The sequence below is a fragment of the Rhinatrema bivittatum genome, chromosome 3 (assembly GCF_901001135.1).
Source record: "Rhinatrema bivittatum chromosome 3, aRhiBiv1.1, whole genome shotgun sequence".
Lineage (NCBI taxonomy): Eukaryota > Metazoa > Chordata > Amphibia > Gymnophiona > Rhinatrematidae > Rhinatrema > Rhinatrema bivittatum.
This window is the reverse complement of record NC_042617.1, coordinates 125,229,827-125,257,107: the sequence shown is the minus strand read 5'-3', so window position 1 is coordinate 125,257,107 and position 27,281 is coordinate 125,229,827. Positions and strand designations below refer to the sequence as shown.

Here is a 27,281-nt window from a genome sequence, read left to right as displayed (position 1 = left end):
GGCAGAGGAAAAGTGGACTTGGGGTGGGGGTGGGGGGAAGATAAGGAGCTCTGTCTTGGCCATGTAGAGTTTAAGGTCATGGTGGGACATCCAGCCAACAATCAGTCAAACTGAGATCTGGGTCTGGATTCCTGATTAAATTTCTGGTGTAGAGAGGTAAATCTGGGAATTATCAGCATAAAGATGGTATTGAAACCATGAGAAGAGAACAGAGTATTAAGGGAATTAGTATACAGAGAGAAGAAAAAGGAAGAGGGCCCAGGATAGAACCCTGAGGCACACCAACTGGTAGTAGTCTGGCAGTAGAAGAGAATCCACCAGAGGAAACACTAAACGTGCAATGGGTGAGATAAGAGACCCAGGAAAGGACAGAGTCCCAAAATCCAAATGAGGACAGAGTATAAGAGAGTAGGTGGTGATCAGGGATCTGTACTTGGACCAATGCTTTTGATCTGGAAAGAGGTACGACAAGTGAGGTGATCAGATTTGTAGATGACACACATTTATTCAGAGTAGTTAAATCACAAACAGATTTGCGATAAATTGTAGGAGAATCTTTTGAGATTGGAAGATTGGGCATCCATATAGCAGATGAAATATAATGTGGACAAGTGCAAGGTGATGCATGTAGGGAAAATAACCCATGCTGTAGTTACATGATGTTAGGTTCCATATTAAGAGTTACCATCCAGGAAAAAGATTTGGGTATCATAGTTGATATTACATTGAAATTGTCTGCTCAGTGTGTTGCAGCAGTCAAAAAAGCAGTCAAAAAAGCAAACAGAATTAGGAAGGGAATGGCAAATAAAACAGAGAATATCATAATGCCTGTGTATTGCTCCATGGTTAGTCCACACCTTGAATACTGTGTGCAGTTCTGGTTGCGGCATCTCAAAAAAATATAGTTGCAATGGAGAAAGTAAAGAGGAGGGTGACCAAAATGATAAAGGGCATGGATCAGGTCCCCTATGAGGAAAGGCTAAATAGGTTAGGTGAAGAGACGACTGAGGGCAGATATGATAGAGATCTACAAAGGTCTATGAAAGGACTTGTATGGATAAATGTGAATATTTCAGATAATACAAGGACTAGGGGCACGCTATGAAGTTAGCAAGCTCTGGAATTTGCTGCCAGAGGATGTGCTTAAGGCAGCGAGTGTAGTTGAGTTTAAAAAAGGTTTGGATAAGTTCCTGGAGGAGAAGTCCATAAACTGATATTAATCAATAGAGAATAACTGCTGCTTGTTGCTGGCATTAGTATCATGGGATCGATTTAATGTTTGGATATGTGCCAGGTACTTGTGACTTGGATTGGCCACTGTTGGAGACAGGATACTGGGCTAGATGGACCCTTGGTCTGACCCATTATGACATATCTTATGCTGTTATCAACAGTGTCATAAACAGCAGATAGGTCAAGGAGTGGAACCAGTAAACACAAATCGGTTGTTTGCTCTTTCAAAGAGTACAAAGACTAGGGGACATTCAATTTTTTTACATTCAAAATTTTGCGCTTGCCTTACCCTGGCGTTATTGTGCTAGAGCTAGTGATAGCTGGCTGTTCCTGAAGGTTTCCTGCTTTTTCAATGGAAACTGTTTACTTCCTTGACGTGCTGACCGTCTTCTTGCATCTGCGAGCAAGAATTAGGGCAGCTACACAAGGGAGAGCGATAGCAAATAATCCTGTCAACAACAGAAGACCAGAGGACCATGCGGTGGCACAGGTTAATTAGTGTTTATAAACAGAAGTTAATGTTTGTTTTTTAAATAGTAAAGCAGCTAATAAACAAGTTAGTGTGTGTGTGTGTGTGTGTGTGTTTGTGTTTTTCCCCTAGCTCATCCTTTCATTTATAGGCAGGTGTCACTTTCACAAAAAAACAAAAAAAATCAGCCCTATAACTTCACCTCACGAATTCCCCACAACTTATCAAGAGTTTGATCATTGCCTTTTACGTCATTACCAGATATATATAGTGAATACACTAATACATTTAAAGAACCCTAATTAGACACATTCCTACTCCCATAGCAGCCTAAAACTTAACTAGAAACTGAACAAATTTTACTCCTGGGGGAATTCTGTGCAAAAAAATTGAAAATTCTGCGCACACATTTTCTAAATTCTGCACATTTATTTTTCAAAATAACACAATATTGTTTTGCAAATTATTCTGCATTTCAGTGCAATGAGTGTCCCTGGCAACTTGACTCATCTGCCAGCAGTGTCAATTGCTGCTGCTGCAGATGAGCCAAGCTGGCAGGGACTGCTGCAGTTGTTGCTAACCTCTCCACCTGAGTATCCATACCAGGGCCCCTTCACTGCATGGGCTCTGATGCAACTGCACCTCTACCTCTGTGGTGTGGAAGTGGCTTCTCTAATGATTGCATCATGCACTGCCGTATGGGAGACTTGGGATGAATCCCCAACATGCTCACTGTCTCTCTTACATGATATCAGACACATGCTTTCTCTCATATGCCATCTGTCACACACATGTTCTGTCTCCCCACATTCAACTCTCTCTCATACACACACACACTCCCCCACCGCCCACATACAGACTCCCAGGTAGACACCTGGGAATCTTCTTTAGCCCCTCTCTTTCCCCTACCCCCTTCTTTCTCTTTCCCCCACCCCCTTCTTTCTTTTCCCCCTTCTCTCTTTCTCTGTCCCCCTTCCCCTCCCCTCCCCTCTGTTCCCCTCCCTTCTCTCTCTCCCTCTCCCTCTTCTCCTCCTCTCTTTTCCCCCTCTTCTCCTTCCCCCTTCTTTCTCTGTTTCTCTTTCCCCTTCCCTCTGTTCCCCTCCCTTCTCTCTCTCCCTCTTCTCTTCTTTTTTTCCCCTCTTCTCTTCCCTTCCCCCTTCCCCCTTCCTCTCTTTCTCCATTCCCCCTCCCCTTTCTCTCTATTTTCGAATGTTGGGTCCTGGTTTTTCTCACAGGACAAGCAGGATGGTAGTCCTCACAAATGGGTGACATCGAGGATGGAGCCCTGTACGGAAAACTTTTCTGTCAAAGTTTCAACAAGCTTTGACTGACACTGGCACACTGGGTGCACTGAGCATGCCCAGCCTGCAATTATCCCTGTGAGCCACAGGTGTCTCCCTCAGTCTTCTTTTTTCCGCTCTGCAGTCAGCATAGCGGTTGGAGCTCTGTGAGGATTTTTTAACTAATTACCTCATGGAAACACTTAACTTTTCACTTCAAAAAAACACTTTTCCCTGCACAGGTCTCCCTCCGCGTACGTTTTTACGACGCTCGGTGAGTACTAATTCTTATTTTTCGGTCGGTTTCTGTCACTATCTTAAGGCTGTTAACTGACTGAAGCCTTCCCTTCCCCCATTTTTCAGTTAGCTTTAAACAGCTTGCGAGTATCTCTGTGACACTCTGCTTGCTTATGCTAGTGGGGTAGGGATTTTTTCCTTAACTTTAGGACCTCTGTAGCTTCAAGTCCTTCGTTCCCTGGTACCCTCACGCAGTCGATACCCTATCGCTACAACAACCGGGACCCTCCTAAACCGCCCTGGGCTTTTATATGTCATCAGCGCCCCTCCCCCCACGGTGCCCTGATGCCTTTATCCATGTTTTTTGCTTTTCAGTGCTACCAGGCTTTTTCCTCCTACGCACTGTTTTTTTCCTTGGGCTTCCTCGGTGCCGTCCCTACCCAGATGCATGCCATTGACGCACACGCTGTTAGTCACTGCCATGCATACTCGGGTCGCCGCCACCGCTGCCCGAGACACTTTTTAACGATCCCAGGGTCACTTCATCGATGCCACCCCCCCTTTTGGGGATGCCATCGATGCCCCATCCTCCCCACCGATGTCCAGCCCTTTTCCATCAGTGGGCATCGGTGCCACATCGATTCGTCGGTGGGCATCGATGCCGGATGGTCCCCATCAGTGGACATCGGTGCCGGATGGTCCCCATCGATGGACATCGGTGCCGGATGGCTTGTCCGTCGATGGCATTGGTGCCGGATGGCCGTCCGTCGATGGCATTGGTGCCAGGTCCTTTTGCATCGATGGACACCGATGCCCAGGTGTTTCATCCATGGGCATCTATGTTAGAATGCATCCATTGAGGGCAGTCGATGCCAGGCTGCTCCCATCGGTGAAATTCGATGCCCAGGGGGGTCCCATCGGTGGGTATCCATGCCGGCTCGATTCCGTGGATGGGCGTTGATGCCAATGCCAGCCTTATGGCTGGAATCGATGCCCATGCCGATTCCAGGACTGGCGTTGATGCCGGGATGGAATTCATCGACTGGGAGATCCATGCCATCGATTCCATACGTGTCCATATCGATGCCACCGACACACGTGTCTGGGGCACCGATGCCATGTACACTTGGAAATCTGAGTCTGTCCAAATCGATACCGTCAACGTCTGTGGCCCTATAGTTGATGCCCGTGGCCATGCCACAAACGGCATAAATGCCCGCCTCCATGCATCGATGCCCTCGACACCTCCGTTTTCCTTCGGTGTCCTTGACGCCCTATTGATTCGACTTCGACTCAGTCGATGCCGGTATCTTTTTCAATAACGGCAATGTTTTTCGATTATTCGATTCCACATCGTTTCAAAGATACCTATGCCACTGCTGTCAGTGCCCGTCACTGTCATCATTCTCCTGGCCAGTCATCGACGATTTTTCATACCCATTTTGATGATATCCTCGAAGCCCCTTAGGTTGCCTTCAATATCGTCAATACCGACATAGCACCGCCACATAATACCCTCGCCTCCTCACATTGCTCCACGCTTTGGGTTCTTTTTTAAGCCCCGTATTAGCTTAAGACACTCCATTGTGTCAGGAGCAGAGCAGGCGTGCTGACAGTTTCGTCATCGATCGCCTTCCAGGACGACGAGGGCTTCCATTTCGGCGCTGGGGGAAAGACCGGGCCGAGCACCGTGGCACCCATCATCGCCGACATCGTGATCGTCCGCCGCTGACGCCATCCAGCACATCGGTGCCATCCTTCTCCAGGCTGGACAACGCTCGGGCAGAGCGACATCACCACTGCCATCAGCACTGTTCCTACAGTTTTGGCAGTCCTTGGTGATCCAGAACTTCCGGATCCAGGTCCGACAGCTTCTGCATTGGCGTCACGACACATCGAGCCGCTGGGACGAGGGAAGGGAACATGAGTTCCGTTAGGGCTCCTCTGTTCCTGGCGTGCCCCACCGTCAAGTGGTGTGGGACTATGGCCATCTGTTACACTTAGCAGTCTAAACGCCACTCACGCCTGGCCTGTCTCCTCTGTACCTGTGCCACCATACCGGGTTTCAGAGTGAGATGGACGTTTACGTCCCCGGCCTTACCCTCGAGGACTCCGGAGACCGTCGGAGTCAACAATCTTCACCGGCTCGTCTTGCGGCGATCCACGTCGGATGGTAAGTACCCGCTTCGGCGGCATTCCCATAGAGTTGTGTTCTCCCATTCGGACCGTGGTTCGAAAAGTTCTGGGTCATGTGCATTTTAGAACTGTATTAGTGTCACATATCGCTATGTTAGCTATGTTAGCCACAATATCAGGAGAACCCCTCTATCTTCTTGGGATTGCAGCAGGGCTTCTTCTCTTGTCAGTAACAAGTCCCTGTGCCGACCAATGCTCTGACTCTTGGTTCCCTCCCAACCAAGGTCCAGCTGCATTGGCTGATCTGCTAAACATGAGATTCAGCAACCATTGCCCCATGTACAAGTTTACCTTGAGGCCTTGCCACAGGTCTCAGTGTCTCCTTGTACAGCATACAGAAATGCGGGTACCACTTACCGCTCACACACCTGCAGGAGCCTACATGATATCCTCCATTGGGACACCTCCTGGTCTCCCATCTGGTCAGATATCAGAGCGGCCACCCCACCTTGTACCAAAGTCCCGGTATACTCCCCCAGGCGCTACGAAGTGCAGAGGGGAGAAGGGAGGGGGGTTGGGGAGTTTTAATTGCACTATTCTTTCTTTTAACAGAAAATAGTTACTCTCCGCACATCCTGGACCTAAGAAAATCCAACTTTCTTTAGACGTCACAGGTACAATGGTATCTTTGGTTACCATCACTCCATACTGCAGTAAGTACATTATTTTAATGTTTCTATGTGCTTTATGGTGAGTCAACATTACAACCCCAAGCTCTGCCGCTGGCACCAGCTTCGGTAAGTGAACTGTCTCTTGCATCACTGTTGGTGAATGCTGTTTTCTCTGCGGAGTGTAACATCATTCAAATTTCTTTGCATAGACTACTGCTAACCACTTTCAGTACATGCAAGGAGCTCTCACTTTTTTCAGGACTCACTATACATTGACTAACTGGGATTACTGTCACTGCCATAAATCCCTTTTGTAACACTTCTGGACACCACAGTCTTAAGACCCTCTTGTCCAGCATGCGCACAGACATTCTGATACATTGTTATATGTCCCTGCGCATATTTTCCATAACCTCAGCCTTTCAACTTTTCATGGTTGGGCTATGGGGTTTCTTCCCACTATGCATTTTTCTCATAATTCAAAACTGCTATGGGTTATATTCAGTGACATTCTATACTCAATGGACCTAAGTGGTTTCATTGCTTTCGTCCCTGATTCTTATCCCAGTTCGAACTAGGACCTAGTCTCCTTCGACTCATGCTCGCAATTCCTTAGGGTTATAAAGTTTCTCCTGAAAGCTGTCAACCCATTATGCATCTATTGCACTCCAGCATAGTTTCTCATAAACTTCCTGGACGTTGCACCCATGAGTTATGCCCTTATGCCTTCCAATACTGCTTTTGCAACAATTCTTTGTGCATACAGACAGACAGCATAGGGACAATGTGCTTTCCAACTCATAAGCACGCATTACCTCTTAGCTGCTCTGCTAGACAGCTGCGCAGCTCTACCCTTGGCCCTTGTTCACTTCATGCGTCCTTGGGCCACATATCTAAGAGATTTAATGAACGCTCTATCAGACCTTCTCCACGTAGGTTCTATCCTCTCGAATGGTCTCAATTACATGTGTACAGGGCAAATCTTTTAACGCTGAGTTTAACTAAACTTTCCTCGGCGTCTGCATCATTCCATACGATGCACAGGTTCTGCTCCCTGCACATGTTTCCTATGCGTTCCCTTAGATGCCTTTTCTTCCATCAAAGGCCTCTTCAATATATCTCTTCTGCTGCCTCTCGTAGCCAGCATTCTTCTAATGTTGAACTGGGATGGGGTTCAGTATTCTTTTCCCCACTCCCTGACTGAGATCAGTATGCTTTCCCATACTTCTCAATCCATCATATCAGTAACCTTTTATTCTCTCACCAGTCAGTCCCAAATCATAGACTTACTGATGTTCTTAGGTTCTGGTAGCGTCACAAAACCTTCTAAACATAAATCTTGCCGTTTAATATGGCAGGCTTTACCTCCTGACGCTAAAAAAAAAAAAAAAAAAAAAAAAAAAGAGGTATTACCCCTTTTACTTTTCCACCATTTTTTCTTACTCCCTCGGATTCTGTTCTCCAGACATCCTCCACATAGATACACCTTTCTCTTAGGAGGTGTATCGTTTTGGGAGTTGGGTTCCCATTTTCGGTAATCCTCTCTGAGTCGGCTTACCATGGATTATCCACTGATCAAGCCGCCTCTATTTCTCTAATCACGGAATGAACATATATATTCTCCTTATAAGTCTCATACATTCTACGTTTGAGCCTTTCCATTCCTCTCTTCCACAGTTTGGCAAGGGAACTTCTTTCCCTCTTAATGTCATTCCTGCCAGCAGGGTCCGTGAGTTATGCACTCTTTCCATACTCACCTGACTCCGTTCCTCTGCCACTGAGTAGTTCTACGCATTCAACTTTCTATCCTTTTCAGGTAGATGTTGTATCTCCTTTCCTCAGGAAATACTCTATTAATTTTTCCTAACCTCTCTCTCTCGCCCTAGGGAGAGAGTGGGTTTTCCACATTCCTGGACAGTAATGCTGCGCTTACATTCTATCTACATTGCACTGCATTCCATGTGAATTCCACTTGACTCTTTCCTTCATGCAAGGGTCAAGCTGCTACTTCCAGTGGCCACACAGACCTAATCCTTCTGATTAAGTGGTCTATATTTCCTTTCCTACCAACAAGCAGACATTTCACTACAACACTGTGGGTATCCACATACTGTTGTGTCCGTCTTAGCCTTAACAGCTTCCCTTTGGTTACTGCTGCTTGTACTTTTTTATCAGGTTGCAGCCTGGAGTCCTCTCCATATCTTCGCAGCCTATTATTGCTTACATTTGACTAGCCGGCATGCTCCATGTTTGGCCAGTCCGCCTACTCTTACTTTTTTCAATTCACTACCCAACATCCTTCCACGAACCCATTATGGTGTTGCGGATGCCCTCCGTTCCCATTTCCACCTCAGTAGTTACGCCTTTGCGCATCTGCGGTGTATCTGGTGCATTCCCGGGCATCCTCAGCTCGGTACTCACCCATTTGTGAGGACTACCATCCTGCTTGTCCTGTGAGAAAGCAAATGTTGCTTACCTGATGTAACAGGTGTTCTCACAGGACAGCAGGATGTTAGTCCTCACGAAACCCGCCCGCCACCCCGCGGAGTTGGGTCTGTATACTTTTATTTTAGTTTCGCTTGCGCTTTTTAGCTATAAGACGAGACTGAGGGAGACACCTGTGGCTCACAGGGATAATTGCAGGCTGGGCATGCTCAGTGCACCCAGTGTGCCAGTGTCAGTCAAAGCTTGTTGAAACTTTGACAGAAAAGTTTTCCGTACAGGGCTCCATCCTCGATGTCACCCATTTGTGAGGACTAACATCCTGCTGTCCTGTGAGAACACCTGTTACATCAGGTAAGCAACATTTGCTTTAGCACGGTACAGCTTGCTAACCTCAAGCCGCTGTGCCGTGCTGCGATGCGATGCCCCACTCTCCGTGCGCCACCTGACTTCGCTGTCCCGGATTGGCTGCTGTCCGTGTGCGGCATGCTTCCGTTTTTTTTTTTATCCTTTTCTGGTGTGGGAAGAAATCGCGAGGCAACGGTGCGAGGAAGGGCAGCGAGGGAGGAGATCTGCACAGCGGTGATGAAATCTGCGCAGCGGCGATGAAATCAAAGAAATCTGCGAGGTGAGGGAGGAAATCTGCGTGAAGGAGGAATTCTGCGCAAATTCTGCATTCTGTAGTAGCGCAGAATTCCCCCAGGAGTAAAATTTGAGATGAAGGCAGCAGTCCAGCAGCAAGAGGGGGCCTCCCAGTCTTTTGCATCGAGTGTCACATGTATGATTTTTTACCTGCCAGTGAGAAGCTGTGTACGTGTGCATCCGAAGCAAAGAGCTCCTGTTTCTCAGCGAACAGGTCCGATATCTGGAGGCTAGAGTGGCAGACCTGGAGGAGCTGAGGCAGACAGAGAGGTATATAGATGAGACCTTCAGGGACATAGTAGCCAAGTCCCAACTTCAGACTGGCAGCTCTGGTGCTGCCTTGGAGGAAGGTCTCATAAATGGAGAGCATCAACCTGGTGCAGCAGGAAAGGATCCTGTAGCAAGGACCTGCTCTCCAGGTGGTGCATTGTCCTCTCACACCAAGGATGTGTCTCCCAGGGCTACTGCCCAGGAGGGAAGGGTTAGGTCAGCCGTCGTAGTTGGTGATTCCATTATTAGGAATGTCGTCAGCTGGGTGGCTGGTGGGCATGAGGATCGCCTGGCAACATGCCTACCTGGTGCGAAGGTGGTGGATCTCGCATGTCACCTAGTTAGGATTTTAGACATTACTGGGGAGGAGCCGGCTGTCGTGGTACATGTGGACATAAATGACATAGGAAAATGTGGGAGGGAGGTTCTGGAAGCCAAATTTAGGCTTTTAGGTAGAAAGCTGAAATCCAGAACCTCCAGGGTAGCATTCTCTAAAATGCTCCTTGTTCCACGAGCAGGTCCCCAGAGGCAGACAGAGCTCCGGAATCTCAATGTGTGGATGAGATGATGGTGCAAGGAAGAGGGATTCAGTTTTGTAAGGAACTGGGGAACCTTTTGGGGAAGGGGGAGTCTTTTCCGAAGGGATGGGCTCCACTTTAACCAGGGTGGATCCAAGCTGCTGGCACTAACCTTTAAAAAGGAGAGAGAGCAGCTTTTAAACTAGAACAAAGAGGAAAGCAGACAGTCGCTCAGCAGCGCATGGTTCGGAGAGAGGTATCTTCAAAGAATACTTATGACACATTAGAATTAGGGCATCCTAACAGTGAGGTTCCATTAATAAGAAAACTAATCCAAGTGCTTGTAATTAAAAATTCACCTGAACTAAAAAATTCCAATTTATCCCTATCAATTAGAAAGCAGAATGAAAATACAAACAAAAAACACACTTTGAAATGTTTGTATGCTAATGCCAGAAGTGTAAGATGGGAGAATTTAAAATGTATAGCAGTGAATGATGATATAGACTTAACTGGCATCTCAGAGACATGGTAGAAGGAGGATAACCAATGGGACAGTGCTATACTGGGGACAAATTATACCGCAATGACAGAGAAGAGCATCTGGGAGGTGGGGTGGCATTTTATGTCCGGGATGGCATAGAGTCCAACAGGATAAAGATCCTGCATGAGACTAAATGCACAATTGAATCTTTTTGGGTAGAAATCCCTTGTGTGTTGGTGAAAAGTGTAGTGATAGGAGTATACTATCGTCCACCTGGCCAAGATGGTGAGACGGACAGTGAAATGCTAAGAGAGATTAGGGAAGCTAACCAAATTGGTAGTGCAGTAATAATGGGAAATTTCAATTACTCCAATATTGACTGGATAATGTAACATCAGGACATACTAGAGAGAGAAAGTTCCTGGATGGAATAAATGACAGTTTTATGGAGCAATTGGTTCTGAAACAGACGAGAGAGGGAGCAATTTTATATCTAATTCTTAGTGGAGCACAGGATTTGGTAAGAGAGGTAATGATGGTGGGGCCGCTTGGCAATCGTGATCATAATATGATCAAAATTGAATTAATGACAGGAAGGGGGACAGTAAGTAAATCTATGGCTCTAGTGCTAAACTTTCAAAAGAGAAACTTTGACTAAATAAAAATAGAAAAAACTGAAAGGAGCAGGTACAAAGATAAAAAATGTGCATGAGGCACGGACATTGTTAAAAAACAAAACAAAACAACCATCCTAGAAGCAAGGTCTAGATGTATTCCACACATTAACAGGCCGCTCTTGGACGCTCTTGGATGCACGTTTTCCCTTACCCTTATTCAGTAAGGGGAGGAAAACGCGCATCCAACCCGCGGCACCTAATAGCGCCCTCAACATGCAAATGCATGTTGATGGCCCTATAAGGTATGCGCGCGCGATTCAGAAAGAAAAATGTGCAGTCAATCCGCACATTTTACTTTCAGAAATTAGCGCCGACCAATTTCTTCTGGCACTGGGAAAGTGCACAGGAAAGCAGTAAAAACTGCTTTTCTGTGCACCTTCCGACTTAATATCATAGCGATATTAAGTCGGAGGTCCCGAAGAGTAAAAAAAGTAAAAAAAAAAAAAAAAAATTTGAATTCGGCCCGCGGCTGTCGGGTCAAAAACTGGACGCTCAATTTTTCCGGCGTCCAGTTTCCGAGCCCGTGGCTGTCAGCGGGCTCGAGAACCGACGCCGGTAAAATTGAGTGTCTGCTGTCAAACCCGCTGACAGCTGTCGCTCCTATCCAAAAAGAGGCGCTAGTGTCCCTAGTGCCTCTTTTTACCACCGGGCCTAATTTAAATAAATTAACTTACTGTATCACGCGCACAGGAGAGCGCTCTCCCGCCTTTTTTTACTGTATCGGCCCATAAGAAAGGTGGAAGGAAGGCAAAACGATTTAAAGGCATGGTTAAAAAGGGAGGTGAAAGAGGCTATTTTAGCCAAAAGATCTTCATTCAAAAATTAGAAGAAGGACGAACGGAAGAAAATAGGATAAAGCATAAGTGCTGGCAAGGTAAATGTAAGACATTGATAATACAGGCTAAGAGAGAATTTAAAAAGAAGTTGGCTGTAGAGGCAAAAACTCACAGTAAAAACTTTTTTATATATCCAAAGCAGAAAGCCTGTGAGGGAGTCAGTTGGACCGTTAGATGATTGAGGGGTTAAAGGGGCACTTAGAGAAGATAAGGCCATCGCGGAAAGATTAAATGATTTCTTTGCTTCGGTGTTTACTGAAGAGGATGTTGGGGGAGATACTCTTCCGGAGAAGGTTTTCATGGGTAATGATTCAGATGAACTGAACCAAATCACGGTGAACCTAGAAGTTGTGGTAGGCCTGATTGACAAACTGAAGAGTAGTAAATCACCTGGACCGGATGGTATATATCCCAGGGTTCTGAAGGAACTAAAAAATGAAATTTCAGACCTATTAGTAAAAATTTGTAACCTATCATTAAAATCATCTATTGTACCTGAAGACTGGAGGGTAGCTAATGTAACCCCAATATTTTAAAAGAGTTCCAGGCGCAATCTGGGAAACTACAGACCAGTTAGCCTGACATTAGTGCCAGGAAAAATAGTGGAAAGTTTTCTAAAGATCAAAATCACAGAACATATAGAAAGACATGGTTTAATGGAACAAAGTCAGCATGGCTTTACCCAAGGTAAGTCTTGCCTCACAAATCTGCTTCACTTTTTTGAAGGGGTTAATATGTAGATATAGGTGAACTGGTGGATGTAGTGTATTTGGATTTTCAGAAGGCATTTGACAAAGTTCCTCATGAGAGGCTTCTTAGAAAAGTAAAAAGTAATGGGATAGGTGGCAATGTCCTATTGTGGATTACAAACTGATTAAAAGATAAGAAACAGAGAGCAGGATTAAATGGACAATTTTCTCAGTGGAAAAGGGTATACAGTGGAGTGCCTCAAGGATCTGTACTAGGACCTGTGCTTTGCAATATATTTATAAATGTTCTGGAAAGGTATGATGAGTGAGGTAATCAAATTTGCAGATGATACAAAATTATTCAGAGTAGTTAAATCACAAGCAAATTGTGATTGCAGGAGGATCTTGTGAGTCTGGAAAATTGGGCATCCAAATGGCAGATGAAATTTAATGTGGATAAGTGCAAGGTGATGCATATAGGGAAAAATAACCCATGGTGTAGTTACATGATGTTAGGTTCCATATTAGGAGCTACCGCCCAGGAAAGAGATCTAAGCGTCATAGTGGAGAATACTTTGAAATCATCGGCTCAGTGTGCTGTGGTAGTCAAAAAAAAAAAAAAAAAGCAAACAGAATGTTAGGAATTATTAGGAAAAGAATGGTGAATAAAGTGGAGGATGTCATAATGTCTCTGTATTGCTCTATGGTGAGACCGCACCTTGAATACATGTACAATTCTTGTCGCCACATCTCAAAAAAGATATAGTTGCAATAGAGAAGGTACAGAGAAGAGGGACCAAAATGATAAAGGAGATGGAACTGCTCTCTTATGAGGAAAGACTAAAGAGGTTAGGGCTGTTCAGCTTGGAGAAGAGATGGCTGAGGGTGGATATGATAGAGGTCTTTAAAATCATGAGAGGTCCAGAACTGGTAAATGTTAATTGGTTATTTACTCTTTTGGATAATAGAAGGACTAGGGAGCACTTCATGAAGTTAGCATGTAGCACATTTAAAACTTATCAGAGAAAATTCTTTTTCACTCAACACACAATTAAACTCTGGAATTTGTTGTCAGGGGATGTGGTTAGTGCAGTTAATGTAGCTGGATTTAAAAAAGGTTTGGATAAGCTCTTGGAGGAGAAGTCCATTACCTGCTATTAATCAAGTTGACTTAGAAAATAGCCACTGCTATTACTAGCATCAGTAGCATGGGATATACTTTGTTTTTGGGTACTTGCCAGTTACTTGTAGCCTGGATTGGCCACTATTGGATGCCGGGCTTGATAAACCCTTGGTCTGATCCAGTATGTTCTTATCCTTTTAAATCCTTATTAAAAAATATTTGATTGGACGCCCAATTCCGGGGCATCACAAGACACCCAGGACTTCGGCATCATCAAATGTACACTTAAAAGTTGAACATCAATTACTAGAACAATGGATGCCAAAGTCATCTGTGAAAGCCTCAGGCATCTTTAAATAACAAGGGCCTTTTATGAACCTTGAAACGATGCGTAGTGAGGTGGTAACCCAGGCATCAATGGAATTGTAGGCATACAGGGTAGTGGTGAAACTTCCTTCAGGCATTTGCCATGACAATCTGGGCCCCAACGTGAAAGCTCCAGTGTAGCCCAGTTGAATTGAGAAATGTGCTTTTGTAGCCATGGTAACCCGAGTACTAAGGGGTGCATAGCCTTTTCGAGCATGAAGAAGGAAATGGGTTCCGTATGAAGAGCTCCAGTCCTTAAACTGACCGGTTCCACTTGTAGGGTTACTTCACCCGGTAAGGGCTCCTCATGGATAGAGGATAACAGAAGCAGAGGCTTCATAGTCGTAGTGGGGGATTCACATATATTCCACTAGACGTCTCAGTATAAAATTCCCTCTTGCCCCGGAGTCCACTAGGGCAAGAGTCTGGAATTCAAGTGGTCCGTTTATCAAGGAGACTGGCAGAGAGAGTGGAGGAGAAGGAGCAGTTAGACCTAAGAAGAGTCCTCCCACAGGACTTAGGTCTGCCCGTTTTCCAGACAGATAAGGGCTTGTTTGTACTGCATGGCCTGCTTGACCACAATACATGCAGAGGCCTAATCTCTGCGTTCTTCTCTCCTTAGAAGTCAAGTGACTGTGGCCCAGTTGCATAGGTTCTTCTTCACCAGCAACCGCTTTGGACTGAATAGACTTAGGTAAAGTCTTTACTCGGATTTCTCCCTGGCTTGGCCTCTTGGAACCTTTGACCTCTTGACCCTTATCCCGAAGTCGTTGGTCAATTCATGTGGCTAACTTTATCAGGTCCTCCAAGGTCTCAGGCATTTCTCAGGCCGCCAATTCATCTTTCAGTCGAGAGTTCAGGCCTTCGAAGGAAAAGATCTTCAGGCATCTCGAGTCCCAGTTCAACTCTGAAGCCAAAGTCTTAAACTCGTTGGCGAAGTCTGGTAAAGGTTTATTACCTTGCTGTAGATGAACCAATGTGGATCCTGTGACTGTGTACCTGGCAGGGTCATCAAATATGGATTTGAACAGTTCCAAAAACCCAGCTAGGTCCTTCAGGATGGGGTCAGCATGCTCCCACAGCGGAGAAGCCCAAGTTAGTGCTCTTCCGTAGTCTTGGCATAGGCTGTGGGAAAATTGTTAGGCTGAAGTGCAAAATGCATACAGCATTGGTTGAGGAATCCCCTGCATCTCCAGGCTTCTCCCGAGAAGCGAATAGGAGCGGAGAGGGGTACAGCTGTTTTAACCATCACTTCTGGCTGTGTTTCTTCTTTACCTGAGGTAGTAGAAGCATTCATCTGTGAGTGCAGTAGATTAAAGGCCACAGTCAAGCTATCCAGCGAATTCTGTTGTTCGATTCGCTGGGCCAGGCCTGGAATGGCCTGCACATGGTGAGCTGAGCCGAATCCATGGAGTTAGCAATCTGTTATGATATCGAGGTGTTTGGTGGATTCTCAGGGGCAACAGTGATGATATCTCCTATGGGGAGAACCCCATAGGGAACTGAAGCACCGGGCTAGACTCAGATGCACAAACCCAGAGAATATATCTTTTATTATACAGCTAGTGAGGTCCACCAGAGGTGTCAGAGAGTAGATTGGTAACAACAGTCTATGATCCTTGGTGTAGGAGACCCGTCCCACAATGGTGGTGTAAGGCCCTGATGCAGATGTCCAATAAGGCACTGTAGGAGAGACAGACTGGCAGATGTTATAATACACTCCCTTGTAGCTGAGTAGATAGAGTTCCCAATGAGCAGTAGAGAGAGGATAGGTATTAACAATCTGTAATCCTCGGCAGAGGAGACCTGTTCCACAATGGTGGTGTAGGGCCTGATGCAGATGGGCAGCAAGGAGCTGTAGATAGACAGACTGGGAGAAGTTGTACTCACTGTAGCAGATAGATAGTGTTCCAGCAGGTTGAAGAATTGGTATCAGGCACCAGGATAAACAAACAGGCCCTCGAGGAGCAAGTACCTGTATTTAGGATAGGCACCTGGAAATAAGCAAAGGGCCCCCCAAGGAGCGAGTACCCAGATTAGTAGAACCCCGGAGGGTGAAGGTAGCTTCCAGCAGAGTAGAAGCGGCAGAGCAACTTCAAACCAGAACGAATCCAATCTGTTGCTAACTTGGCGAGAGTCAGCAAATGGGCAACCTTTTGAATGCGGAAGTAGTGACGTCACTCGAGGGGGATGCCCCCGAGGTTCACGCCAACACTGCTACAAGATGTGAGGCACGCACGCGCCCTAGGAGGCCTCAGGTCAACATGGCGGGATGCCGCGCCAGAGCTGCTCCGGGAAAGCCGGAGGGTGTGGCAAGGAGACGCTACAGACGCCATTCTCCCGAGGCTGGTGGAGAAGGCTGAAATAGAGGTGAGGCATGTCGGGCGAAGCCATCTGAGACCGATTGACGCAACATGCGGTCCCTGGGCTGGAAAAACCTCTGTGTGCCTTGCATTTTTTCACCACAGGAAGTTTCCAGAATACAGTAGGACTGGTTTGTGGGATGAATCAGTCCTCAGTCTCGTGGCACATTGGACAAGTCGTGAGGGCTATGATGAAATGTATACGACAGTATATTTATTTTCCAGTGGACCCAGGGCAACTGCAGGAGATCAGGCATGGATTCTTTGACATAGCTGGGATGCCCAATGTATTAGGCGCAATAGATTGCACCCATATTGCACTTACCCCAGCTCAGAACAGGAAAGTGCATTCTGCAGTCAGACGTCATTCCATTTGATGAATGTTCAAAGTTCTCTCCCTCATACATAAATCGATCCATAACCAAGATATGCAATGGTTCTCCGATCATTTTATTTTCCGCACATCAAACAGACCAATAAGAAAAATGCACCAAGCCAAACTCACCTCTTCTACAATGAAACACATCGAGCACATCTCTACAAGAGACCGCACTTTCACGATTGCCGGGACCAACATCTGGAACAAATTGCCATCCGACCTGCGTCTCGAACCCTGCCATAAGAAGTTTAAGCAAAACCTCAAAACATGGCTGTTCGAACAAGCTTACTCTCAATGATCCTCTCCTCTACTGAATTACCGATTAATATTCCTGTTCTCACTGAATCATTACTACACGCCGATTTTAACCTTCTCACTGCGAATTTTGACTTTTTTGGTCTCTGAACTTCCATTTATTATTAGACTGGCCATTTACTAAGGTTCATGATTACCATTGTTTATTGTATTTGCTTTGATCTTGTTGGTATTTTTTGATATATATCATGTCTATGTTTTTTGTTTTTTTTTCAATTTCTCTGTAAAGCCTGTTGCTGAATTATTGTTTATTGTAAACCGAGGTGATGTTTTTAACGTGCCGCGGTATATAAAAAAAAAATCACTAAATAAATAAATAAATAAAATGAATGTGCAGGTGGTATGTGATGCGCATCAATGGATCCTGAATATAGTATCAAGATTTCTGGGGAGCTGCTCAATTCCAACATCCTTGCTAGTTTGTTGCTCGGAACCGATTTTCCCGAAGGGAAATACGGTGATGGCTGGTTGCTCGATAACTAACAGTAGCTATCGGAAGTCTTGATAGACAACCAGGTGGCAAGGAGGAAGCAGGACCCTATTCAAGTTAATTGTTTTATCCAGTAAAAGTATTTTGGTACTGTTGTATTGTTAAGATGGGTGTAGTATAAAATGAGCCAGTTATGCTTATGCTGTATGAAGTACTGTATATATGTGTTTCATGGTGTTTTGTCATTGTCTTTGATACAGTATTGCTTACCTCTTTTATAGGTGATGGTGGCTATGGCTGTAAGCCGTGGTTGCTGACTCTGCTCCTGGCTCTGCGCACTACAGTGGAAAGACTTTACAACGAGGCACATACCAGCATTAGGTCTGTCATCAAGTGGACATTTGGCATGCTGAAAGGATGATTCAGATGCTTGGACTGGTCAGGTGGTGCCCTCCAATACAGTCCCGAAAAGGTTGCATACATTGTTATGGCCTGCTGTATGCTGCATAGCCTTGCGTTGCACTTTGGGCTGGAAGTGGAGATCCCTGAAAACTTGTCCCTAGATCTACCTCTACAACCAACTGCGGAAGCGGACAACACAGTGCAAGGTTTGGAAGTTCGCCGAAGGATCATTGGGAGTATTTCTCATGTAGGTTCTTAGATGTCTTACAAATAACCCCTTTCCTCTGCCAAACATATTTTGAATAATCTAAATCCATTCTTTTGTGTTTTCTATTTCAGGAGTTATAATTGGAGTCCAAGAGAGGCACTGAAGGATGTTCCAGGTTGTTCTAACGTTATCTTTAATTTTCTGATTTCTTTTTAGTGAATAAATTGTGTTTCTACAGCTGAGTACATCTGTGGTTTAATGTTCCTTTACATCCTTACTGACCAGTGTCCCTTTCAGAGATGCCCTGTACTTGGACATCCTGAACTTTGACATCCACGAAGGGCCGCATTGACAGATGCTTAAGTCCGGGGTGTCTCTTAAAGGTGCCGGATTTGGGCCGCCCGTCACAGGTTGTTCCGATGCCCAAATCCGGCGCCTTTAAGAGATGCCTTGGACTTGGAAGTCCTTTATCTTCCTCACATGCAGTTCCTTGTGCACATGTCTTACAACTTTCATCCCCCGCAGCCACGCTCGGATGTCCATTTTGTGCGGAACTGTTGGCAGCATGCCTCGCAGCCGGCCGCCGAATTTCACAGAAAGCGATGTGCACCTACTGGTGCAAATGATTGTTGAAGATGAGACGCCTCTTCTTTTGCCCTGGGCACTGACAGTGGTACTCAAGGCGAGATTCAGTGCCCAAGCCTCTTACCCCAGAGAGGTGAGTATGGGTGAGGCCTAGAGTAGGGTTTAAAAAAGGAAGTGTAGCTTGGACACAAAAACGCTAAAAATAGCTTGAATTGTGGAATGGGTGGGAGGTGCAGGCCCTGCATCATTTTTTCAATATAGTAATGTTTGCATTTTTAATTCCTGCCACCAGGTGGAGGTGTTGAAAAAAGAGGGCCAGGCGTCTTAAGATGGGAAGAGGAGTTTCTCCTGGCCCTCTATGCCAGATGTGGGCAGCTAGATGATGAGTAAATTAGGAATCACAGCTGATTATTCAAGTCCCAAAATTGAGAAAATAGTGATTGATAGGAGCACTAGTCCATTAACTTCTCTTTGCTCCGTAAAAATCTTATTGGTTTTGTGAGTAGAGATAATAAGGCTCAATGGATTGGCATGCCTATAGGAAACAGAATTAGGTTTATTTATCTGTTGTGTAAAATCGATGCATCTTGACCACTACCTTCCTTCCATCCTTCCTTCCGTCTTCCTTTTCCCCAACACTTTGGTATTTATTATTTCAGACACCTCCAGCACAGAGAAAGAGGATGAAGAAGAAGGCGAACTACCACCTCCAACGTTACTGTAACCCTCTCCACCTCTTGCATCACCACCATCTCCGCCAACCCTGCCACCTCTGCCTTCACCACCAACTCCGTCACCACCATGGCCCGAGACACCATCGCCCCTCCCATTTCCTGCCTCGTGTCCCTGCTGGATGAGGAGGTAGTCGTCATTGACGATGAGGAGCCCTCCATTGATGCTCCATCTGTGACCCACCATCTGCAGGAACAAGAGGCTGCATCCGAGGATGTGCCTCGTGAGGGAGGAAGGCTGTCTTCAATTGAGGCACGCCCGGATGCTGTGCCTGCACTGCTCGGTTGGCTAGACTGCAGGATGGACACAATGCAAGGGCTCCTGGTGTATGTGGGGGCCAACTTGGCAGAGCTGGTACAAGGCCAGCAGCAGATGATTGAGCTTCTGGCATCTACAGCAGGAGCTCAATCGCTGATGGTTCTCTCCTGGCCCCAGCCAAGTGGGGCCCCGCCAGTGACGCTCCTCCTCATCCCCCAGGGACACCAACACAATCCCTGTCCTCCATCCCAACCGCCTCCTTTTTTTTTGTTTTGTTTTTGTGTGTGTATATGTATGTATATATGATTTTTTGTACATAATTTTATATATATAAGTTAATAATTATAAAGATTTCTAAATTTGTTGCTTGTCCTGTTGGCTCTCCAACTATTACGACCAGCAACAGCCTCCAGTGCTGTCCCTGTAATGTGCAAGGGCAAAAATACGATGGAGTGGGAAGATGTAAGGGGAGAGGAGGATGACAATGGTCTTGCCATGGTCAGGTGGGGATTGGGAAAGGAGGGAGGAGTAGGGATGTCTAGGGGTTGGGAGAAGAAGTAAGAAAAGGGAAGAAAAATGAAAATGGGAAAGGGGGCCTTCTGCTGCATTAAAGTGGCTCCTTGAGAGGTTGGGCCACTATCACCTGTGTTTTTCTTTGCAGGCTTCCCACACTTGGGGAAACGCTTGATGCTAGCTGAATAAAACATGAAGGTATAAAATAGACAACTTTAAAACATTGGAATAATGAGAGACACACAGAACTATTTTATTGGAAAAACTAAGAAATAGAGAAGTGTCACTGTGGGTTCGGTGACCTGAAGGCTTTAGATAAGTCCTGCACAGCCTCGACCAGTTGGCCTGCCAGGGAGGTCATATTGGTCATGAATTCAGTATTATCACGCTGCATTTGCTGGAGAACAGAGTGGACTGCAGTCCACCCCTCAGCAACAGTAGTGTTGTGACCCTGCTACCATGCAATCAGGTCGGTCACCATGTTGTTGGCCAGCTTATCCAAGCAAATGATGGGCATGCCAACCACTTTCTCCTGTGCTTTACTGGAGCCCCTTTAGTCTCCACCGACTGTGTTTCCAGGGTGTCCTCCTTCACGATTAGTGTCCACGATTAGTGTCCTCGGGCTGGCTCTCATCGACCAATTGGCTCTCAGTGGGAGGGTGCTCAACCGAAATGTCCGGGAACATGAATTCCAGCGAGGAAGGAGAGTCTGAATCTCTTTCCACACCATCTTCTACATTCTGAGTGGTCACGTTGTTCGATGGTGCAGCTGCAGGAAAGGATAAGACAGTCAATAATTAGTTATGTTGATCACCCAAGCACCAGAAAAAGAAATAAACAATGCAGAAACGGTAGTCAGTTTGAAAACCATACCTTCTGATCGCACTGAATCACACCCATCATGCGGACACTCCATCCACCGCCTCTGGGCACAGAGTTGACAGGATCAGCTCCTCCAGGGGAGTCTGTGTCAGAGCACAAGCAGGTCTACCACTTGTCCATTTTCATGAAGCCGCAATTTTTCCCACCTTCTCTTTAACTTCCCTGTGGGTGTCACGCCAGTAGTGCTGAAATCTGCTTGACATCCCATGTCTTGACCCCCTGGAGACTGACCTCTCATACAATCTGCACCCAGAAGACTTGGATTTGTGCCAGAGCATCTGTAGTTCTCACAGATGCTCTGGCACAGCTGCTGCTTCTCTGCATCAGAGAAGTGCACATCATGTATGCGCTTCTGTGGACGTTGGAGACCACTGGGGCCTGCCAGCTCTTCCTGCACAGTTGTCTGTTTATTGTCTTGAGGCAACTTTCTTTTTCCTTCATTGAGCTATCCATCCACTTGGCCATCAGCATTGTGACCGTTGTTCTCTATTTCTCTTGCTTGCTGCTAAAACAGAGACATGGAACAAAAGTATTGTACACCTGTTATTGGCGATTTCAAAAAGAGCAATGATACATGAGAAAACAGCTGTTTTCCTATCTGTCCTATCATAACAACAAGAAAGACATAGGCCTCCCAGAGAGCATGGACAGAGAGAAAACGTCCTCCCGGAGAGCATGGACAGATAGAAAATGAGACTATCATAGGAAGGACAAAGGCTAAATTGATTTCCGGGGGCCGGAATGCAAGGGCAATCAAAAAAGTTAGATGATAATGTATGGTGGATAGGCGGTCTCCAGGCACTAATATTCTTATCTAACTTTTTTCAGTATCCTTGCATTCCGGCCCCCGGAAATCTATTTAGCGACGTCTGTCTTGGATGTTAGTCCTTGAAGGTGTTGTCGACGCTCAATCATCAGATGTTGATCGGTAGAATATCCACAAATGAAGTCTTTTTTTTTATGGACATCCGATTCTTGCATGTCCATTTTAAGCTACGAATGGTGGGCAGGTGGACACCCAGGAATCAGACATTAATAAAAAAGATCCCATTTGTGGATGCTTTCAAGGACATCCAATTACTCCTCCACGCCGACAAAAGTAAAATATAATGAAAAAAGCATATAAATAAGCAGAAAGCAACCACCTCTTACCTTTGGAAAATGAAGAAATCGAAGTAGAAATCGCGTGAATTCAAGAGACCAGTTTGCACCAGCCTGTGGCTATTACAGGTCCAACTGAACTCAGCACAAAAGGAAAGTTTGCCTCGCGGCATCGATTTACATACCCTGCAGATAGGATTATGACGCATTTTCTTGGCGCGTCTTTTATTGTATCGGCCTCTTGGGTTGTCCACGATAAGCCAGCACAACTTCCTCAACATTATAGAGAACTCAGTTTCCCTCACAGTACCTTAGTGTAGGTTCCAATCTCTAAGCCAAAAGGCCGCAAGCTGGTCTGCTTCCCAGGAAACTCCTTCTGGTATTGTCTCCCTCCTGACTGTCCTACATTTGCTTGATTAAAGCGCTCTGTTTCTTTTCAGCAACAACGCTAGCATCTCAATCAATATAAATTGCCTCAGCTGTGTCCTGCACTTATTAACACAGGCTGTCTGAGCTGTTACTTTCACTCTAATTGGTCCTCTGCCAAAGATTCCCAGACTACATTTCCCAGCAGTCTTATGCCTTAGGTCCCCTGCCAAGTCTTAATAAGTTTTAAATCAATGTTCTCTATGAACCTGCCATCAGAGCTTCTTCTATCCACTAACATTGCTAACTGTACCTTTTTTTTTCTAATTGTCTCATGTCTCTAATTGTCTCATACCACCCCCCCCCCCCCCCCCCCCCACACACACACACTTTTAAAAGTGCATTTGTGTATGTTAGAAAAGCTCCCTCCTTTCAAGGACTATGTGGCAGGGGTAGTCGCAACAAAGCTTTGTAAGCTGCTGTGTCTCCATATCCTTCCTGCAACTGTTTACTCTGAGCCTACTGGATTTTATTTTGAACCTTCTTTCAGACTTTTTAAAGGTCCACCAACCTCTATCTTGCCTGTTCTTACTAGTGAATTCAGGGACCTTGTTAATATCATCTGCTCTATTTTTCCTACTACCTTTCCCTGTGGGTACCTGTAGAAAGACCTTCTATCTTATAGGCTTCTTAATCCACCTTTGGCTACCTCTGCCTTAATTAAAGGTCATTTTTCGGTCCTGTCTTTTTTGAAAACCTGACCTAAGAACATAAGAATTTGCCATACCGGGTCATACCGAGGGTCTATCAAATCCAGCATCCTGTTTCCAACAGTGGCCAATCCAGGTTACATCACCTGGCAAGTACCCAAATATTAAATAGATCCCATGCTACTAAATGCCAATAATAGCAGTGGCTATTCCCTAAGTCAACTTAATAGCAGTTTATGGACTTCTCCTCCAGGAATGTATCCAAACCTTTTTTAAACCCAGCTACATTAGCTTCCCTAACCACATCCTTAAGCAATGAATTACAGAGCTTAACTATGTGTTGAGTGAAAAAAGAATTTTCTGATTTGTTTTAAATGTCTTACTTGCTAACTTCATGGAGTTCCCCCTTAGTCCTTCTTTTATCTGAAAGAGTAAATAACCAATTCACATTTACCCATTCTAGTTCTCTCATGATTTTATAGACCTCTGTCATATCCCTCCCCCCCCCCCCCCCCCCCCCCAAGCCATCTCTTCTCCAAGTTGAACAGCTCTAACCTCTTTAGCCTTTCCTCATAGAGGAGCCATTCCATCCCCATAATCATTTTGTTCGCCCTTTTCTGTACTTTCTCCACTACTATATCTTTTTGAGATGCAGCGACCAGGATTGCAGTCCAGAATCGTACACAGTATTTTATATTAAATATTTTACTTCTCTATTTAACTGATTTACTTCATTTTGTTTCAAACTCAATTGCTCAAAAAGACTGGAAAGCCTTAGAATTAATTGTAGTTGCTCATGCTGGTCTAAGTCAAGCTTTCCTATGAGTTCTGTTGTATTTTTCTCAATAATTTCTCCACCTTCAAATGCCTCAAATATATCTTTATAGTTTTCTAGCATTCTGCTTTTCACTTCACATAACATATTTATTTATTCATAAGAACTGAAGTACATTTATAAGGTAACTTTAAAACAAGCACACGTGTGCCCATATACACAGATATGTGGACGCATTTAGGAACATGTATTTTATATCATGCGCGCACTTGCGCACGTAAGATATAAATTACATATAACTCTACCCAACAACCTATTCGTGTATCTAAAAGATACCCTGCATGTAATGTTGAACATAGCCAGATAAGTACTGTACTAACATTTATTCGCCTATCTTACTTCTCTGGATAAACAGCGGTTTTTCAAACTTATCCAACTAAGTGGCAGGCTATTTTCAAAAGGCCCGGCGGCGCGCATAAAGCCCCGGGACGCGTGTAAGTCCCAGAGCTTACACGCGTCCCGGGCAGGCGTAACTTGTGAAATAAAGGTATGGGGGGGTTTCGGGCTGGGAGGGCATGACAGGAGGGGAAGGTGGGGGGGGGGAAGGAAAGTTCCCTCCGAGACCGCTTCGATTTTGGAGCGGCCTCGGAAGGAACGGGGAAAGCCAGCTGGTCTCCCCGAGGGCTCGGCGCACGCAAGGTGCACTAGTGTGCACCCCCTTGCGCGTGCCGACCCCTGATTTTATAACATGCGCGTGGTTGCGCGTGCATGTTATAAAATCGGGTGTACATTTGTGCGCGCCGGGTAGCGCGCACAAATGTAGGCCACGCGCGTACATTTGAAAATCTGCCCTTTTGTGTTCTTACCAAATGTTGGCTTTTCCATATGTACTTCCTCAAATTTGTTATATGCCATGTGAGAAGGAAATTAACAGTTTTACTTAGTAATCCACCAGTTTGCCCTGTTTGCACCTTGTGAAGACCCTCCTGGCTCTTCAGCCTGAACTCCCCCCATGTAACTCAGACCACTCACCCGGTCATTTTTTTTTTTTTCACTTTTCAAGATGTTTATGATCATTTACACCTGATATTGAGCAGAAGTAAAAATATGCAAGTAAAAGACTGACACGCATCACTATGGCAGGTTTTAAAATAGCAACTTGCACATCCCTGGCCCCATTTCACCCGTTTTTTCTACGTGCAGATTTACTCGTGGTCTTTGTGTTATGCACGTATGTTGCCGTTTTTAAAATACCATTTCTTTGCATATGTGCTCATTTCTGCATGCATGTAGTCGTTTTTTGCATGCACAGCTTTGTAAAGTCTATCTCTTAGCGTTTTGAGCTTGAATTCGTATTCCAATTTTTTGCTTCGTCCGTACAATCTGCTGCCTATACTTGTCTTCCCAGGGGCTTTAACTGTTAGGTTCACATCACTATTTCTAATCTGAGATCTCCTTCCCAGTACCACTAGGCTGAACGCTGCTCAGGGAACAAAGTGCTATGTATACCTGGAGTATTCCATTCAAATCTGCTAAGTATCCCAGAGGTGAACCGTCACCAGTTCACGCTGCAGTGGAACCCCCAGTTCTTGGATATCAACTTTTCACTCACCTCCTACTAGGGGAGACTGCCCAATACTCCAGGATTATGCCCTCTGTATCTGGGGTATACCTTAAATCTAAAAGCCAAATGTGTTTCTCTGCCGCTGGTATGCTGCAAAACGCCCAAATCATATGCATTTTTTTAGGCATGGGAAGGGGGAGGACAGAGGAAAGCAAAGGAAAATCCCCTTATTTACTAACCAAAAGGATCCCCCCTTCCACAGCCTCCTCACACATGGCACCAAAACTGAAAGGGGCCCAATTAAATACTGAATACCAACAACCAGTAAGAAAAAAATGTTGTTATAAGTTGTTAAGATGAGGAGCAGTGCTTACCAAACAATGTAGAGTAAACACCAGATCAGACTTCCTGAGCCGTTACACTCAGTTAAATACATCACCACCCCTGAACTTACATACCAGAAGGTTTGTTTGTTTCTTTCCATAACATGTTCCAACTGGTTGGCATTATAAATTTATTTCTAAGATGCTAAGACTGGATTCTTGTAAGGTTTTTTTTAATTTAATTTCTTGTAAATTGAGCCCAGAAGACAGAAGTGAAAATCAGTGCTGCCCTTTAATATACTGGTTAATTAACTTTTAGCATATAATTTAGCCTTGAAACAGCCTTGGCTATTTCTACAAGTCTGATCAGTGCAACCTAATTACAGCACAAATATCTTTGTTTCTTCACTGCCACCAACCGATCTGTCTCTACAAAAAGTCTCTTCAAAGCACTCTTACATTCCAGGAAAGTGTTCTGCTGAATATACTCAGCTAAAGTTACCCAGTTATAGTTATCAGAGTAGCTTTGCCTCTTACCAGGTAACTGAATATTGAAAAAAAAAAAAATCAGCCAATTCCTCCCCATTCCAGCAACATCTTTGAAAAGTGTAGCGTGGGCCACCCCCCAATGTCTATAAAAATTGTCAGGGCCAAGTAGCTTGGATTCCATCCCCATCTCCCACCTTCACTGACAGGCAAGACACCAGGCCCTGTTCAGCACTCACTGGCAGGGAAACATCCTCATTCAGTACTGAGTTTGGCAGTTCCACCCAGGAGTGAAGAGAATAATTCAAAGTGCTAGTACCAATCAACAGTACCGGCATTTTGTATTCATCGGAGTGAACGGAGGTAAGAGCCTCTCCTCCTCCTCCTGCTCTGTTTTGGGGACTGAGGATTTGGGGTGGGAGGGTAGGGAATTTTGCCCACAATGTTTGGATGGTAGCGGATGGAGAGAAATCGGGGCTGCTCAGCCCCAACAATTTTTAAGGATATTGGGGGTGGGAGGGAGCTGCTTGGCCCACACTACAGATTTTAAAAGTATTGGAAGGTGGGTGGGGGTGGGGAGGATCAGCTGCTGCTTGGCCATTAATTGAAGTTATCCAGCTAGCTTTTGGACAGCAATTTTTCCAAACCAAGTAAGCTTGATAACTTTATCTGGCTAGCAAAGAATATCGATGCTAGCCGCATAAATTTTAGCCACATCCCCAGAGCATCCATTACACCGCCTCACTTTTTGGTCAAATTTTGCATGAATAATGACTCGCCCAGAACTAGCCAGACCAAATCTGATGTTTGAATAAC

At 45.3% G+C, this 27,281-nt stretch overlaps 1 protein-coding gene across 2 annotated transcripts in view; it reads left to right on the top strand.

Annotated features, from left to right (window-relative positions):
- KIAA1841 (KIAA1841 ortholog) overlaps positions 1–27,281 on the top strand; it is a 201,206-nt gene that overhangs the window by 62,562 nt on the left and 111,363 nt on the right. The window lies entirely within an intron of this gene.